Source organism: Mastomys coucha, unplaced genomic scaffold (genome assembly GCF_008632895.1).
Source record: "Mastomys coucha isolate ucsf_1 unplaced genomic scaffold, UCSF_Mcou_1 pScaffold20, whole genome shotgun sequence".
NCBI classification, from domain to species: Eukaryota; Metazoa; Chordata; class Mammalia; order Rodentia; family Muridae; genus Mastomys; species Mastomys coucha.
Genome location: NW_022196903.1, coordinates 14,932,078 through 14,940,665, shown reverse-complemented (window position 1 = coordinate 14,940,665; position 8,588 = coordinate 14,932,078).

Sequence of the window (8,588 nt, the reverse complement as noted above, 5' to 3'; positions counted from 1 at the left end):
ATATATATATACATATGTATATATATATTAAGAATATATATGAAGAATATATATATATACATATATATATATTCTTCATATATTAGCCCTCTATTGAATGTAGGATTGCTAAAGATCTTTTCTCAATCTGTTGGTTGCTGTTTTGTTATATTGATAGAGTCCTTTGCCTTATATTAGCTTTGCAAAGCCAGGCAGTGGTGGAGTTTGCCTTTAATCCTAGTACTTGGGAGGCAGAAGCAGAGGCAGAAGCAGGCAGATTTCTGAATTCGAGGCCAGCCTGGTCTACAGAGTGAGTTCCATAATAGCCAGGGCTACACAGAGAAACCCTGTCTGGAAAAAAAAAAAGTTTTGCAATTTTATGAGGTCCCATTTGATTTGTCTATTGTCAAACACACGGACACAGGGGAAATTTTCCTGAACAGTATACCAATGACCTATGTTCTATGATCAATAATATGCAAATGGGACTCATCATTGATCAATACTATGTAGGAAATATTTCCTGAAGAATCACCTCCATTTTGTGATCTGAGTCCAGGGCTGGGAAAAATAAAGAATTGAAATAAGCACTCATATATATTGATCTCTGCTTACTGTAGACTGTGAACAGCTGATTATGTTCCTGTTAGCCTGCTGGACCCACATAGGAATCCTTTCAAGGGATAGAAGCTACTTGGACTTTGTTGAAAGTATGTATCTCAAAATTTGTGGGTATACATTCAAACACTTATCAGATATGACACTATTTCCAGGTGTGTACTTATTATGTGTGTCCATATGTGTCAAATTAGAATGTATCAGAGTGGTGGGTGTTGCACTCACTTAGGTCCATACATACAAGCTGAACTCAGTGCTTCTCAAGTATTTCCCTCTAACATGACCCATTGTCTATCACTGAATCTGAAAATCACCCCTTTGTTTAGATTAGCTAGCCAATGGCCTGTGGAGATATGTCTGTCTTTGTCCCCCAGTGCTGGGATAACATGGATCCACTGCCTTTCCAGCATTTTACATGTGTGCTGGCTATCTAACGTTAGGTCCTCAAGCATGCATAGTGAGCACTTAAACCCATTGAACCTTTATCATTCCCCATGATGCATATTTCAAAGGAGAGCTTGATATGCCAGCTAGGTTTAAATTATCTACCACTAATTTTAACATGCAACAGTTAATAGTGCCTGCAAACATACTGCTACAATAATCTAATACTGTTTCTATTTCATTCTACCTTTTTACATTCACTTATTGCAACAAAATTGAAAAAAAAATAGTGCCTATCTTAACGTATATCCAGTTGATGACATACTTTTATGTACTCATAAATACTGGTTTCATTTGGGTGTAGGTAGTTACTGGCACTATTTGACTTTATTTTGTTGTTCAAATTTCTGGCTTTCAGCATGGAGGCTTTCTTAGTTTGTCCCTTTGTTCTTTTAGAAAGTTCCCATAGTGTTAACCTTTTGTCTCTTTTACTCTTTTTTTTTTTCCTGACAACATAAAAAAAAAAAAAAAACCACAAGTTTTATTTTGTTCTTTTTGCAAAACAAGTAAAATAAGTCATTGCCCCCAAGGAACACTAGCATCTTGCTGTAAAGGTATCGTTGTTCTGAGGACTTTTAACCAAACAGAACTAGTAACTACATGCCCATGTGTGTGTGTGTGTGTGCATATGTGTGTATGTGTATGTGTGTGTGCATATGTGTGTATGTGTATGTGTGTATTATATATATATATATATATGTATGCATATATATATACATACACACACACACATATATATACACACTAGTACTACATGCAAGCTATTAATATAAGCATGAATTTCTACTGTTTTTTTTCCTGAGTGAAATGATATCCATTCTACCACACAATTCCTTTTTCAATGAGACAAAATAATTACATTTGTGACCAAAATAGAGATATATGCCAACGGTTTAAGAATGTCTATTTGATATCTCACACAAGAAACAATTTTATAAATCTATTTTAGTGAAATTTGCAAGAAGAATATAACGTTGCTTACCATTCTAATTGGCGCCACTGTTAAATCCTCCAAACATCTCTCAAGGACTGGAGGCCAGCTTCTTCTTCCTGGTGGGGTTTGAAGACAAAGTGGTTGGCTGCTACTATTTCACTTCCACTCTTCATAAAACTAGCATCAACTATCAGAGGATTCACCACTTTTTTGTTTTGCTTTCTCAATAGAAACAGATTTGAAAATAAATTGCTTTATGTTCAAGGTTTGGTGAATCTTTTAAGTTTTCCTTCGTATTCATGCAGTTTGTTCCTTTTGTTATACTCTACAATGCTTTGCCAAAGAGTCTATTTAGCCTTTGCACTACTTTCTAGCACACATTGCTCTTGCATTTTTTAAATGTAATTATCCTCAATGATACGATTTCCCTGTCTCTTATTTTATGTGCTCATCCTGTACACTAAGCAATAGTCTATTTCTGCATCTCAACACCATGCTCCTCCATAGAGAATACTTTTATTGGACAATTATTTAATGAATGGTGAAAACATTGCTTAAAATATCATCTGCAGAGTGATTCCTGGTTATTGATCTCTGCTAGTAAACATATTCTTAATAATGTATCCTAATTGCTTTTACTTGTTATGGTAATTTTATATTGGTTATTTTTAATTCCTGGTCAATGGATGACTATTTCAATCTTGCTACACCATGTTTCCTATGTTCTAAGCTTTTGGGGGAAAGGTAGATTAAAGTTCACAATTCCGTAAGCCTGTTATTATCAGTTACCATGGGGGAAGAAGAAAAAACTGACAAAACAAAAATACTGACTTCTGCAAATGTGTCTTAATGTCTAATACTTAATGAAATCTCAGAACTACTGGTCCCATTAAATAAACTAATGCCAGCAATTTTGGCCACATTCAGTTTCCTTTCATTACGTCGATGACTTACTAGCAGTCTACATGTCTTAATTTTAGTAAGTACTTTTGTATTAACAATTATCAACCCCTAATAGCGTTTTAGCATAAAAACTTCTAACTTGCTCACAGACAGCTTCCTAGTAAACTTTGTCTATCTTACATCTATGAAAGTCAAACTTGAAAACTATTGCATATTGTACTTGAATGGCAGCAACCAATCCACAAAAAGGATTATTCACAGAACCAAATTCTCCTTTGATCCATACCTATGTTTACAATTGTTATTTGTCCTTTAAATCAAATGCATTTATCAGAAATCCAGATGTTTTTAGGATACTTTCAGTCAGGTTTAGGTATTTAGACTTTATTTTGTAAGTAAATAAATATTTAGATTTTGAAAACTCCTTTGACCTTTCTGGTAAAGAAATTGTTTGTGTCCTTGTCATTGCTATTGGCTCTTCACTGGCTAAGAGATTGTGCCTGCTAAGCATAAAGTCTCTTCCAACTGTATCTAATATTATCTTTTTAAAAACACCTTATTTTGGAAAATTTAACTACATTTACTAATCTTAAAGTAGAATTTTAACTAATAATATATAAAATTACCTGATAAACATAAAGTCTTTTCCAATTGTACCTAATATTTTCTTTTTTAGAAACCATTTTGGAAAATGCAATTACTAATCTCAAATTTGAATTTTATATAATAATACATGAAATTGTTTATTGGCATCACAAAATTCCCCAGCTTTACCATTAGTCATTCCATCAAAACTGCAATCCTTCCACAAAACCGACCTCTTCTTCTCTCTCAGGGAAGTCTGTCTTTTGTACTTAATACATTTATATGAATACAATGCATTGATAAAACTTAAGCAAATAAGCTCATAGTTTTGTTGTTTTTTTATAATTGTATGCATAAGTTAGATTTAGATTGCAGCTACTGAACGGATGTGGAGACATCCCATGAGGAATGTAGGTGGGCTGCAGGAGGGAGTTCACTCACCCTGAATAGACACAGATAATTATGCAATGAATGGCTATAATTGTATGTATTTACAAATTAAATGAAATTTAAGAACTCTAATTCATGTGTTTATTTTAGAGTGAAAATAATAAAGCAATGTGTTACTTTAATTAGCAATGTATGATTAGTTGATTAATAACCTACATTTCTGAATTTGCTAGTACAGATTAATGTTACATTCACAAAATGCTAACTTTGAGTCCATAGGAAATTATTCTTTAGACAAGGTTGAAATTCTGCTCGAAACAGGTGATCATCTCTGTAGATCCTTTGCTCAGCTCAGCTGATTTCACACAAATCCCGTGTCAGAATCAAGGTCATATTAAGGCTGCACCTGCCAGTGGGAAACACACAAGAGGCCTGTCAATGATGCACTCTTATTCCATATGCAGGCTATAGCTGCAATTCTTAGCAACATTTCATCTGTAGGCAATAGTAAAGAAAGAAAATCTTGTATATTGTAAGGATATATCACCTGTCAATTTAAAAGCCTGTGTCCTATGGATTAGGCAGGAAATTGAGCAACATCTAGGAGGAGACAGGATTCTGGGAAAGACCCAGGCAGGAAGATTCACCAAAAAGATCTGAGGAGATAGATGTATGATACCTAAGCACAGGTAACTAGCCACCTAACAAAATGTACGTTACAATAATTAGGCTATCTAAGTTATATATAGTCTTAGAAAAGCCTAGCTATATTGCCAAGGTATTTGTAAATGTATTTTGAGTTTGAGTCTTATTTCTGGGAACATGGGGCTAGGAGGTAGAACTGGGCCTCACTTCAACACAACAGTGTCAAAAGCATGTAAAGTTGACCAGCACATACCACCCCATTGATAAATTCCCCAAAAGCTCATGAGACTCTGGAATCTCCCTATAAGCTTTCCTGTTAAAATTTCAATTTCATCTATTGAATATATGTTTTCAGTTTACAATGTGTTTTCTTATCTTCATTTGAAGGTACTTGCTCGCTAAAAAACAAATGCCATTACGATGGTTATTTTCAGTGTGAACCAGAGGACATGTGTAACTAACTAAAAACCAAGCAGCTGAGTATACCTGTGAGGGATTTTTCATTATTATTAATTAAGTCATTTTAAGTGGAATGGAAGATGTGCTTTTAATAGGAATCCTTTGAGGAGGAAATATATATTTTAATCCAGACCTTTAGAGTTGGAGAGAAATACCTTTAATCTGGGCCAGACTTACTGCTAGAAGGATATACAAAAGGATTTAGCAAAAGAAAGCTTGCTCTCACCTTGTCAGTCATCAATGGGCATGCAGCCTCATGGACTGAATATGACTACATTCATGGCCGTTGTGTTGGTAGATAGCCATTGTTAGACTGGCAGTATTGGAACCTGTAAGCCATTCTAAAAAATTTCAAATACATAAATTCAAAAATATGTATCTAAATGTTTATATGTTTGTAAAACATATACACACAAATATATTTATTCTATAGATTCTGATCCTCTAGAGCACCTAGACTCATACAGCCCTCATTTCCTCTCACACACGGAATACTCAGGTTTTATAGAGAGTACTGTGATCAGAATTAAACAAGGAGTATTTCTTGAAAATTATAAAGCCCCAAAACGTGTTGATTATTAATACTCCAACTGTTTAACAACAGAATCCTTATCTAGGATTCCAAGACGCTGAAACTGTTTTTACTCGTTGCCCTCTCTAGAAACACATCCCCGAGTACACACACGTACATCGTGCTGCGGAATGATAGACTTTGCTTCACATCTGAAGTCTAAGTAGAAAATTTGAATTGAATGCTGACATTTTGAAATGCTCTACAGCTTTTTCTTATTCAAGGTGGGCAGATGGAAATAAATTCATGTGAGGATAATAAACATTTTTATAGTATGACTGACCAAAACAGTGTGTTTTAGGATTCAGTTAAAGGGTGTAAAGAAGCATCAAATAACAGTCCATTCTTACAATATGAAAGAAAGGATTATATATACAGCTTAGAATGCACCTGCCATTTTTATTGCAGTGTTGCTTAGGTGTTTGTTTCTATATTTTGTTCTTCTTATTCCATCCAAACTTCTCAGTAAAACCTCCTCAGACCAGTGTATTTCATGAGTCACAACCATGTATTTAATTTTGAAATAGTAATACCAATAAAAAGTTTATAAAATAATTCATTTAAAGTATCTCTGTTGAATACAGCTTTTTCAAAGCATTTTTGTTCAAGATTAATATCAGTATTTTCCCACCACAATCCTATAGAACTTATAGACAAACAGAAAAGCTGCACCAAATAAAACATGAAGTTGCCAGCAGCTTATACAACACTTACCATGTCTGTAAAATATGCTTTTACTGGAAGTTATCAGGGGATGTGAAACTAGTTTAAAAAATTAGTAATGGAGTAAAATCAAAGAATAAGCAAACAGACATTGCTGCCATAGAGCTGTCTTTATAAAATGTAAAATTAGTACTCCTTCCTTATGTAACACTTATTTCTTTTGTTCCTAAGACAAAAAGAATCATATTGAAATTACATTACCCTAATATGAATAAAATTAGGTCAAAAGTGATCACTATCCATATTGAGATTATGTGAGTACAATTTTTGTTTAGAAATAAATATACAACTAACACATCATGAAAACGTAGCCACATGTGGTCCATTGCCTCCTACACATAAATTTAGAAGAATATTGAAGGCTCCTGTAAATATAAATATCATAAATGTTTACTACTATATGTTCAAGTTCCCTGAAATAACATTGATTCAACAAAGAGATTTAGTTGAGATATATATTAAGGGTACAGATCCCCCTTCAGCTCCCTGAATTCTGCCTAATGTTTGCTTGTGGGTCTCTATACCTGTTCCTATCAGTTGCTGGATGAAGCCTCTCTAGTGACAATTATGCTAGGTTCTGGCCTATGAGAATTAGGAATAACATAGATTTGTTTGGTGTTGCTCTATTCTAGGTCTCTGGGCTACCCACCTTCTTTTGACCCTCCAGGTAGTATCAGGCATAGGCTTCCACTGTGACACAGGTCTTAAGTTGGACCAGAAATGGGTTGGTCACTCTCACAAGTTCTGGGCCACTATTACCCCAGCATATAGTGCACACAGGACAGATTATAGGATGAAAGCTTTGTGGCTGGGTTGATGTCCCAGTCTCACTGCTGGGAATTGAAGATGGGCAATTTGAGCTCTCTATCTCTCATTACTAGGAAACTTCATTAGGTCACTCTCATAGATTCCAGGTAATTTCCCTTGCACTGTGTTTCTACACTTCCCTCCAAATTACTCCCTATTCAAATTGTTTTTCCTAGTACTGTCTCCATCCATTCATTACATGCCCTACCCAGTCTCTCCTGTTTCCATATCCACCCATATCCAGATCACCTGTAAAGTCTATTCTGTTTCCAATTCCTAGGACAATTCATGTGTTGCCTCCCAAACCCTCCTTGTTACTTAACCTTTCTAGATCTGTGGATTTTAGCCTGATTATCATTAACTTAATAGCTAATTGTCACTTATCAGTGAGTATATATGTAGTTTGCCTTTGGGTCTGGATTATCTCACTCAGGTTTTGAGTTCTACCTATTTGCCTGTAATTCCATGATACACTGGGTTTGTTTGTTTGCTTGTTTTTTAGATTCAATTTTCCCATTTATTCAATTATTTATTTTATATCCTGATCAGATCTCCATCCAAGTCTCCTTTCATATAGCCCCTACCACCATCTCCCCTCCACTTCTACTCTGAGAAAGGGGCCCTCTGAGTACCAACCCACACTTACACATCAAGTCATTGGATGACTGAGCATCTTACACTGAGGACAGAAAATGTGGCCTAGTTAGTGGAATAGGATCCACAGGCAGGCAACAGAGTGACAGGCCCCACTCCTGTTTCTGGGGGACCTACATGAAGACCAAACTGTACATCTCCTACATATGTGTGGGGCTGGGGGAGTGATCTAGGTCCAGCCCCCATGTATGCTCTTTGGTTGGTGGTTCAGTATCTAGGAGCCTTCAAGTGTCCTTGTTAGTTAATCAACTCTGTTGGTCTTCTTGTGAAGTTCCCCTATTTTCCAAGTAGCTTAATACTTCCTACCACTCTTCCACAAGACTCCCCAAGCTCTACCTGATGTTTGGCTGTGTGTCTCTGCATCTGTTTCTGTGAGATGCTGGGTGGAGCCTCTCATAAGGCAGCTATGCTAGGCTGCTCTCCTCAAACATAACAGAATATCATTAATAATGATAGTGGTTAGCTCTAGCCAGTAGGATGGGTCTCAAGTTGGGATAGTCATTGGTTGGCCATTCCCTCAGTCTCTGCTTCATATTTGTCCCTGTACTTCTTGTAGACAGGACACATTTTTGATCATATGCTTTGTGAGTAGCTTGTGGTCCTTATCCCTCAACTGTGAGCCATGTTACAGGAGTTAGATACATCTATCTCCATATTCCCCACTGATAAGAGTCTTAGTTAGAGTGATCCTAATAGATTCTCTGGATAGTCCCTAAAACCAGATCTTTAGCAGATGCCCCCATCCTACACCAGCCATTTCAGCTGCCAATTATCATCCACTCTCCTGGCCTTCTGTCCCTAGCTTTTATCACACCTGATCCCTCTACTACTCATTACCCTATCATCCCCTCTCCCACTAGAGTTCCCTCAATCAAC